Below are 8,987 nucleotides of genomic sequence, written 5' to 3'. Positions count from 1 at the left end.
GAAATTGTTGAGATCCGTATGGATCCAGAGAATTGTGACGTGTAGAATCAGAAGCTGAGGTGGGGTCTCGCCAAGCTTGAGTTCAGTTTCATTAGAACAGTGTGAGAGGCCAAGGACAGAGAGGTCAGAGTAGGAGTGGCTCAGAGAAAGAAAGCCTTGCAATTAAGAGTGCCTTTCATATCTACGGATATCCCAAAGCACTTTACAGCCAATTAAGTGCCTGTGAAGTGTAGTGCGTGTTACAATGTGGGAAATATAGCAGAAGATGTAGACGCACCAAACTCCCTTCAATCTCAATTTACGAGTAACCATATAATCTGTTTCTGTGATATCGACTGAGATATAAATACTGGTCATGGCAAACCCCTGCTGTTCTTCAAAATGGACAGAATTCTCCCAAATGATTCCGAAGCATGGTTTCCGGTGGGGAACGAGGTATGGTGTGATCGGAGCAATCCAGATCGCACTCCACTTACACTTCAACATTTTTTTGGAGGGGGCAAGTTTTTGCACTGGCAAAACAGGTTGGGGCCTAAACATGCAATGGTGACAGCCCAAAAAGGGCCTGCACCTAGGAGTGTATGTTCCCTGGGAGACCTATTCACTGGGAAATTCCCCCATGAGTGCCATTCCGTCTGGTCCCTGTTTGTGGAGATTAGTACTGAATGCCGCTTGCCCAAGTCTCCAAGGCGAAGGTCACTCGCCCAAGGTTTCCAAGGCAAAGGGAATAGATCCCAACACCTTAGGTGCCTTGAGAAACTGCATATTGAAGTGAGACTAGCTGCCTTGCTCTCATATGCAGATTCTTGCGAGATTGGCCGAGATCTCTCGAGGCATTGCGAGCTGGTTAAAAATCAGGAATGGGGTCTCCAGGCTTCTATCGGCCATGTTGCACCAATGCGCGCTGCGTTTCGGGCGCAGCGTGGCCGTTCAATCATGCCCTAAGTGTGGTTAGATAGTGATGGGAAACTCCACGCAAAACCCGCCACAAATGACACTTTCAGTTCGATCGCACCCTACATTTGATCAATTGCATTTTCTCCCAGCCTCCTAATTCCTCCAATTTAAAAATCGTGTCCTCTTTTCTGACATGCTCATTCCCTTACTGTTCTTTGTCTTTGAAACCACTTCCAGTTATACATGCTTCCACCCTGAATTCTCTGTTCCACTGACTTAGGATGTTTCTGCAGCACAAGCTCACCCTACCTGCTCCAGCTGTGCCAACATCTGTCTCTGCAATTTGGAATTTCCTCTCCAAACCGCTTTGCCTCTGCATCTCTATCTTCTGCTTTAAGATGCTCATTAGAACTCACCCCTCTTTAGAAGTATTTGGCCACCCCCATTTCATTGTTTCTTCTTTATTTCTGTGTAAATTTTTGTCTGATCACACCACTGTGATGTCCCTTGGGACATTTTTCTACATTAAAAGGTGCACATAATGCAAGTCGTTGGATTTAACTCTCAGAACCGCAAGACCATTGAAACCCAACTGTGAATAAGGAAGCCATTCGGCCCATCGGGTTTACCGACCCTCCGATAGAGCACTCTACCTAGGCCCACTCCCCCGCCCTGTCTCTATGACCGCACGCGCTGATTCTGGCCAATCCACCTGACCTGCACATCTTTGGACTTTCTGAATTTATTGCATCTTCCCCAATCTTTGCAACACTTTTGAAGTCAAGTCCTTTGGTCTTTCACACTCGGGCTGACTGGGATCCTCACTAAGGATTTGCTTTAAAAATCCTAAATCATGGATCTTCGTGCTCACCTTTAGGTTTCTTTTAAATAGCGAATTTGCATGACATTTCGGTACAAATTTCTATAATGAACCTTTCAATGCCCCTTTGTGTGAGCTCCAACCTTCATTTGCTGTGCGTTACAAAGCAGCAAAGAAAATTAATTCAGCACACACTTACCTATAATTTATGTTCTATTTTGACTAAAATAAAGAATTAAACGGTCCAAGCGAAACAAGGAGATCTAATGAAACACACATGTATCTGGATCCATCTTGACCCCAATTACTAGCAGGGTCATTCAGCTTCTGACCTCACTACAGCCTCGGTTCAAACATGGCCAAAAAAGCTGAATGCCAGAGGTGAGGTGAGAATGACTGCCCTTAACATCAAGGCAGCATTTGACAGTATGGTATCAAGGATCCCTAGCTAAACTGGAGCCAATGGGAATCAGGGGGACACTCTCCGCTGGTTGGAGTCATACCTGGTACAAAGGAAGATGGTTTTTATAACTGCAGGAGTTCCTCAGATTAGTGTCCCAGCCCAACCATCTTCAGCTGCTTCTTCAATGACCTGCCTTCCATCATAAGGTCAGAAACGGAAATGTTCGCAGATGACGGCACAATGTTCAGCACCATTCTCGATTCCTCAGATAATGAAACAGTCCATGTCCAAATGCAACAAGACCTGGACAATCAACAGGCTTGGGCTGACAAGTAGCAAGTTACATTTGCGCCATACAAGTGCCAGGCCACGACCATCTCCTACAAGAGAGGATCTAATCATCATCCCTTGACATTCAGTGGCATTACCATTGCTGATCCCCAATAATCAGCATCCTGGGGATTACCATTGATCAGAAACTGAACTGGACTAGCCATATTAATACTCTGACTACCAGGACAGGTCAAAGGCTAGGAATTCTACAGCAAGTAACTCACTTCCTGACCACCCCAAAGCCTGTCCCCTATCTAGAAGGCACAAGTCAGGAGTGTAATGAAATACTCTCCACTTGCCTGGAGGAGTGCAGCTCCAGCAACACTCAAGAAGCTCGACATCATCCAGGACAAAGCAGTCCGCTTGATTGCTCCTTCCACAATCATACAATCTACCTAGGCTGATTCCCGTACCAGCCTCCCCGGACAGGCGCCGGAATGTGGCGACTAGGGGCTTTTCACAGTAACTTCATTGAAGCCTACTCGTGACAATAAGCCATTTTCATTTCATACAAACCCTCCACCACCAATGAACAGTGGCAGCCGTGTGTACCATCTATACGAAGCACTACAGTAACTCACTACCCCGCCTTGGAAATATATCGCCGCTCCTTCACTGTCGCTGGGTCAACTTCCTGGAACTGCCTCCCTAACAGCACATTGGGTATACCGACACCTGAAGGACTGCAGCAGTTCAAGAAGGCAACTCATCACCACCTTCTGAAGGGCAACTAGGGATGAGCAATAAATGCTAGCCTAATCAGCGATACCCACATCCAATAATTAATAAAAAATAATTATTATTGCACAATTTAATACAGCATACGTTTGGTTTAGCCAGTGCAGAAAAAAAATTCATGGTGATGGCTGATGAGCTTTACATTTATCCCACTGTGAGAGCCACGAAGGATCCAGCATGAGTTTGTAGAATCGAAAGAAATAACTTTATTTACAATTACATATACATAACAGCAGCAGTACTCCACCACTACTCACTCCTCTCTAGCAGGTTCCACACTGGCCAGCTGCATTTATGCAGGGACTCTCCTAATGATTCCTCCACCACCCCCCCCCCCCACCCCCCCTCATTGGGGAAACTCATACTCACTAAGGATTGTGGGATTGCCATTAGTCCCCAGCCAGTAGTAATCAGGCAGGTTACAACACCAACAAATATTTAGATTATTTAACCTTGGCACAAATATTTGAAACTAATAGCTTCCTCCGTGTAATGTAATATGAGGGGAGGGGAGGGGTGGGGAGGGAATAGAAAGAACTGATGTGACCCTAGATTGCAAGGCATTTTGTACGAAGAGATTGTGTTTCCTCAGATTGACAAAAAAAAATAGCAGGGTTGAATATTGTTGACAGCACTAGCACGCCGAGGCTTGTTGAAGTGCAGAAAAGTGAATTGTTTGCTAATGACATGGTTGAGGAGTTGGCAGGGGTGTCAGGTAGATGGGTTACTCCACTTAAGCAATCCATGGGAGGCAGTTTCCTGATTTGCAAACACGTCAAAACAGCTGGCCTTACTGGGCATAGTTTTATGGCAATTAAATGAGAGTTCAGTGATTATTGTATATATATTGTTTCAGTTTCATTAAATGAATGGCTAGTCTGGGGTGACTCCTTCTTCATTTCGTATATTAAAATTAAAGCACGTAGCCTAAAAAACATGCCATTCATTTGAATTGGCCCATGCCAATGTGTATAGTCGACACCAGCCTCCTCCCATCCTTCTTCATCTAACCTGATCAGCATGACTTCTGTTCCTATCTCACTCATGTGTTTATCCAGCTTCCTCTTAATACATTGATTTTAATCACCTCAATTCTTCATTGTGCCAGCAATATTCCAATGTATAATTTGTTTCACACATTTCATGGTGCATCCAAAGTAACCCTTGTTTCTGTTATTCGCATATAATTTATGATATATAATACATATATGTAATTTGTGGTCAGTGGTCAAGTGACAGTGCTTGCCACTAATCTTGAAGAAAGTTGCTCATGAAACTTTAGCGATCTCTGTGGTGCAGATTTTTCCTGTCCCAATAGTAGTTTGAATCAGGTGCCAAGTCAAGGAGCTCTCCAGATGTCCAGCAGCAGTGGTCTCAACAAGCACGGCACGGTGGCCTCACAGCGCCAGGGATTCGGGATCGATTCCTGCCTTGGGTGGCTGTCGGTGTAGATTTTGCACGTTCACCTCCTGCCTGCGTGGGTTTCCTCTGTGTGCTTTGGTTTCACCCACAGTCCAAAAATGAACAGGTCAGGTGGAGTTCCAGGGATAGGGCGGGGGAGTGGGCCTAGGTAGGGTGCTCCTTCGAAAGGGTCGGTGCGAACTCAATGTGCAAAATGGCCTCCTCTGCACTGTAGGTATTCTATGGATCTCATCTTAAACCCATGCTAAGGAGGATAAGCAGCCATTCGCATTGCAGTATTCTCACAAACAGCAAATCAGTAAGTAAGATACATTGGTCATCCTTTACTTTGTATTATATTTTACAGAGGACTAAATAAATGATTTGGATCAAGGCAGAGGCTGGAATATCATTTTTTTTAATGTATAAACATATAAGGTTTTTAACATAGTAGAGAAATTTGTCATTCCACAAATGTCAAATTAGTTTTCCAGGGCTAGTGAGGCTGTTCAGCCGCAGTTATGGACCTAATATGCCTTTAAAAACCCAGTTGCAGCTCATGCAACAGGATGTGACTTAAGGGTTTTCATACCAAGACTAACAGTGTGCAAGGGATATTGCTTCGCGATTGCATTCCAGATGGGACCTCAGCAGTGTACGCTGCAGAGAAGTATAGACCCACTGAACAACTTCTGAATTTATTTTTTAGCTGCTCGGGAATGAGCCCAGAAATTGCAGTTGGTTTATTAATGGCACACAGTTTAGAAAAGTTGGGTTCGTGATTGAGCTCACATACTTTTTGTTAACGACTGCTTACTCAGGGGAGCGTAATGTACCAATCACAACCGTTGCAACACTTAATTTATAGTATCGTTGTGCACATGTAGCTTTTAAAATTGATCAAACCTCCCCCACCCTCATCCTGACGTTGTGAGCCAAAAGCCCAATGGCAGCATCAGCTTTGTGGATTTTCTTTCAGAGTGTATAATCCAAGCTGCAGAAAATCTGCAGCAAAGTTGAAACAGACTCAATGTGGAGGCAATGGAATATGCTGAATGCAAATGTATGCCCATCAAAGATAAGCTTACCACCGGGTTCATTCAAATGCAGGACACACTACTTTTTTTTTTGCTGGCATAGCAGAAGGCCCACACTATCAATTTTACATTTGGAAAGGTAATTGCGCATAAATAGACCCCTGCTCCTGACCTTAGTGGGAACAGCACCTGAGAATTTTTTCAGAAATGTTGAAATATATCTGATACTAATGGGGTGGAAAAGAAGTTCAAGCACTTTTGCTGATTAACTCTCCCCTGGAATCTGAATTAATTGTGGGAATGTTGCACAAGAACTCAGGATGAGCATTCCAGTCGAGCTCAGGAATTATAGCAGCGGTTCGTCTGGGCTGTCAATCAATTTGTCTCTGTATATTTTGGCTGTTAAAAGTCAGGATGATTTTGTGTGGCCTCATCTGGTTAAAATAGTGAGGCAACAATATCCAAAATGGGGTTGTTAGCCTCTCTGTCCTGTTAACATAGGTGATACGGAGAGGGGGGGGGGGGGGGGGGCACGGTGGCGCAGTGGCTAACACTGCTGCCTCATGGCTTTGAGGACCTGGGTTCGACCCTGGCTCCAGGTCACTGTCCATATGGAGTTTGCACATTCTCCCTGTTTCTGCAAGGGTCTCACCCCCAATCCAAAGATGTGCAGGGTAGGTGCATTGGCCATGCCAAATTGCCCCTTAATTGAAAAAAAATTGGGTACTCTAAATTTTAAAAAAACTGGTGATACATGCATCTCCGTAGTAATAGGAATCTATCACCAGGTATCCAAAGTGATTGCCTGATTTAATTGTCCAATTTAATATGGAAATCAGGGCCTGTAACTTGGATCGATCCCCAATTGCCATTTTAGGTAGGAACTGATTGGAGCCTATGCACGGTTCAATGAGTAACAGAAGAGAAAAGGTCTTCCTAAGGTCCATGCTCAATTATTTTGATCCTATTCTCAGTGATCGGACGTCCTATCCTGCATTTTATTTTACTGGTCAACAATTCAGGTCTGAATTTGGTGGATTGTGTTGGAATGCCTTTTTGGCTACCTGCAACTCACCAAATGGATTTAAACAAGGGCTGACCCTCAAACCGACGGGGAATACTTCACCGCGCCGGAAGGGGGCCACTGAACAGCTCTGCAGATCGGCCATGCAAGAGTCAAAACCAACACAAGGATAGCGACAAATGAAAGAGTTTACGGCTGCAATTATTTACAATGTCCACCTGAACTGTGAATGCAGCACACCGGTCGCCAGTGGGGAAAGATTGCAGTTGTCTTAAAGGGAAAACAAAGGTCTTGTGACGCAGTGGGTAGTGTCACTGCCTCTGAGCCAGAAGCTCCAGGTACGGGTCCCACCCCAGTACCTGATGGCTGAGGAAAGCGCGTTCACAGCGCGGCCAAAGGGGTTGAGGGTGTGGTGAATGAGATTCACACGGTAATATAATCTGTATATATATGTATCAATATTGTAATTGCAGTTGCACTACCTGACCACTGGGGGAGTAGCTCTGGGAGTACTCGAGAGTTTGTACTGGGCTCCTCCCTTGGCTCCGCCCAGGACTCCTCCCCCTGGAGCTGCTGTATAAAGATCCTTGCCACAGGGTCAGCCAGCCAGTTCACCGAAAGTTCAACGGCTAACAGGCTGGCTCTGTTGTAAGTATATTAAAACCGCTATTCTAATCCTATAAGCACGTGTCCGTAGAATTGTTGGTTCCAACAATTTAATATACTTACGAAACAGTCGAAGTAAATCATGGAAGCAGCCCTCAAGCCTGCCTAGAACTCGACCTGCAGGACGCAGAAGCTAAGGAAATTTTTTCCCACTGGCTGAGATGTTTTAAGGCCTACCTGGCAGAAGCCAGCACCGCCGGAACAACGGAGGAACAAAAACTCAGCCTATTGCACGCGAGGGTAAGCCACAGAATCTCCACACAGCTAAATCCGGCCGGTTCTTACACCGCAGCGCTGCCGATATTGGACAAAATGTACGTTAGGCCCATTAACGAGGTTTATGCACGTCGTGTGTTTACAACTCGCTGTCAGCGGCCTACAGAAACGCTAGCCGAGTTTGTACGGGAACTGAACAATCTTTCCAATGACTGTAATTATCAAGCCGTTACCGCGGCTGAACATAGGGAGCTTGCTGTGAAAATCCTTCCGACAAGCCAATGGTAGCGGTAAGAGAGGGAGGGCCTCCTGGTCAGGCACAATTGATGTCAGTGTGGTGGTCCTCAAGCTATCAGCCTCTGGCGACTGACTTAGCAACCAGTTCCAGGAATTACGAGCTATGGAAACAGGAAAGTCTGCGTTAATGCCCCACTAGGAGCGGGGAGAGAATTGAAAATTGGAATGGGGAAACAATTCACAGTGATTGAATGTGGGATGGTGCCTGAGCACCACGCACCAGCAACAGTTAAATAGTCGCGCAAAGAAGAATGGCCCACTGGGCCCACATTGAAATATATTTCAATAAAATAAATTGCACATGCAAGACAAAACCGCCAATCTCTCTTGCTGCGCAGCTTTGGCTGATTCTGCAGGCAGCACATGTAACCCTGTCAACTGCGAGGAATAGCCAATTGCCAATGTTTGCATTTCAGAAATTTTAATGGGCATTCACTCCTCAATGAATATAACTCTCCAGCGAATTCTTTTGTTTATTTTGGTCACGTGTCTTGAATTGATCCGTGGTCCTGTGTTTACAAAGGTTTCCTTGTCACAGACAGCGTTGTGAAAAGGCGAAGAGCTGCCAGCATCACTAACGCACAGAATCAAGGGAGCTCTTTGCTAGCTGTTGCAGCTAACGTCAGCTGAAGAATATATATCCCCCTCAAAAAACAAGTAAGAGCCAACATCTTAATAGTAGCTTACCAGGAACAAACCTAATTTCCTTCCTGATTAGGCTGTCTACTGAGAGATTAATTAATAATCCTCTCTTTCTGTATTGGGGCCTGTGAGGATCACAGACTGATTGTCTATAGGATTTCTAATTCTGATAACCCCACCATCAATAGTTTATTATAACTGATATCTTCTCCATCATATCAATGGATTATGTGATAATGGTTCCCTTTATTACTTTTGTTTTAAGCTTAGAAGCGTAAAACGTTACATTAATGACACCGGATGTGCTGCAGCCAGCATGGCCATTTTGCGTTTGACCTGTCCTTCCACACTTCATTTCCATCAGCTGTTGTGTGGAAAGTTGGTGTTGGGGGGGAAAGGGATTCCCCAGGCCTTTGAGGGTGGGGTGGGAGATGGGAATAGCACAAGTCCCAGAAACCCGGAACCCAAGTGAGCCAATTAGGTTGGCCAATTAATTTTACCAGCGGCGGATTG

This window comes from Scyliorhinus canicula, chromosome 12 (assembly GCF_902713615.1).
Source record: "Scyliorhinus canicula chromosome 12, sScyCan1.1, whole genome shotgun sequence".
NCBI classification, from domain to species: domain Eukaryota; kingdom Metazoa; phylum Chordata; class Chondrichthyes; order Carcharhiniformes; family Scyliorhinidae; genus Scyliorhinus; species Scyliorhinus canicula.
This window is presented reverse-complemented; position numbering follows the sequence as displayed.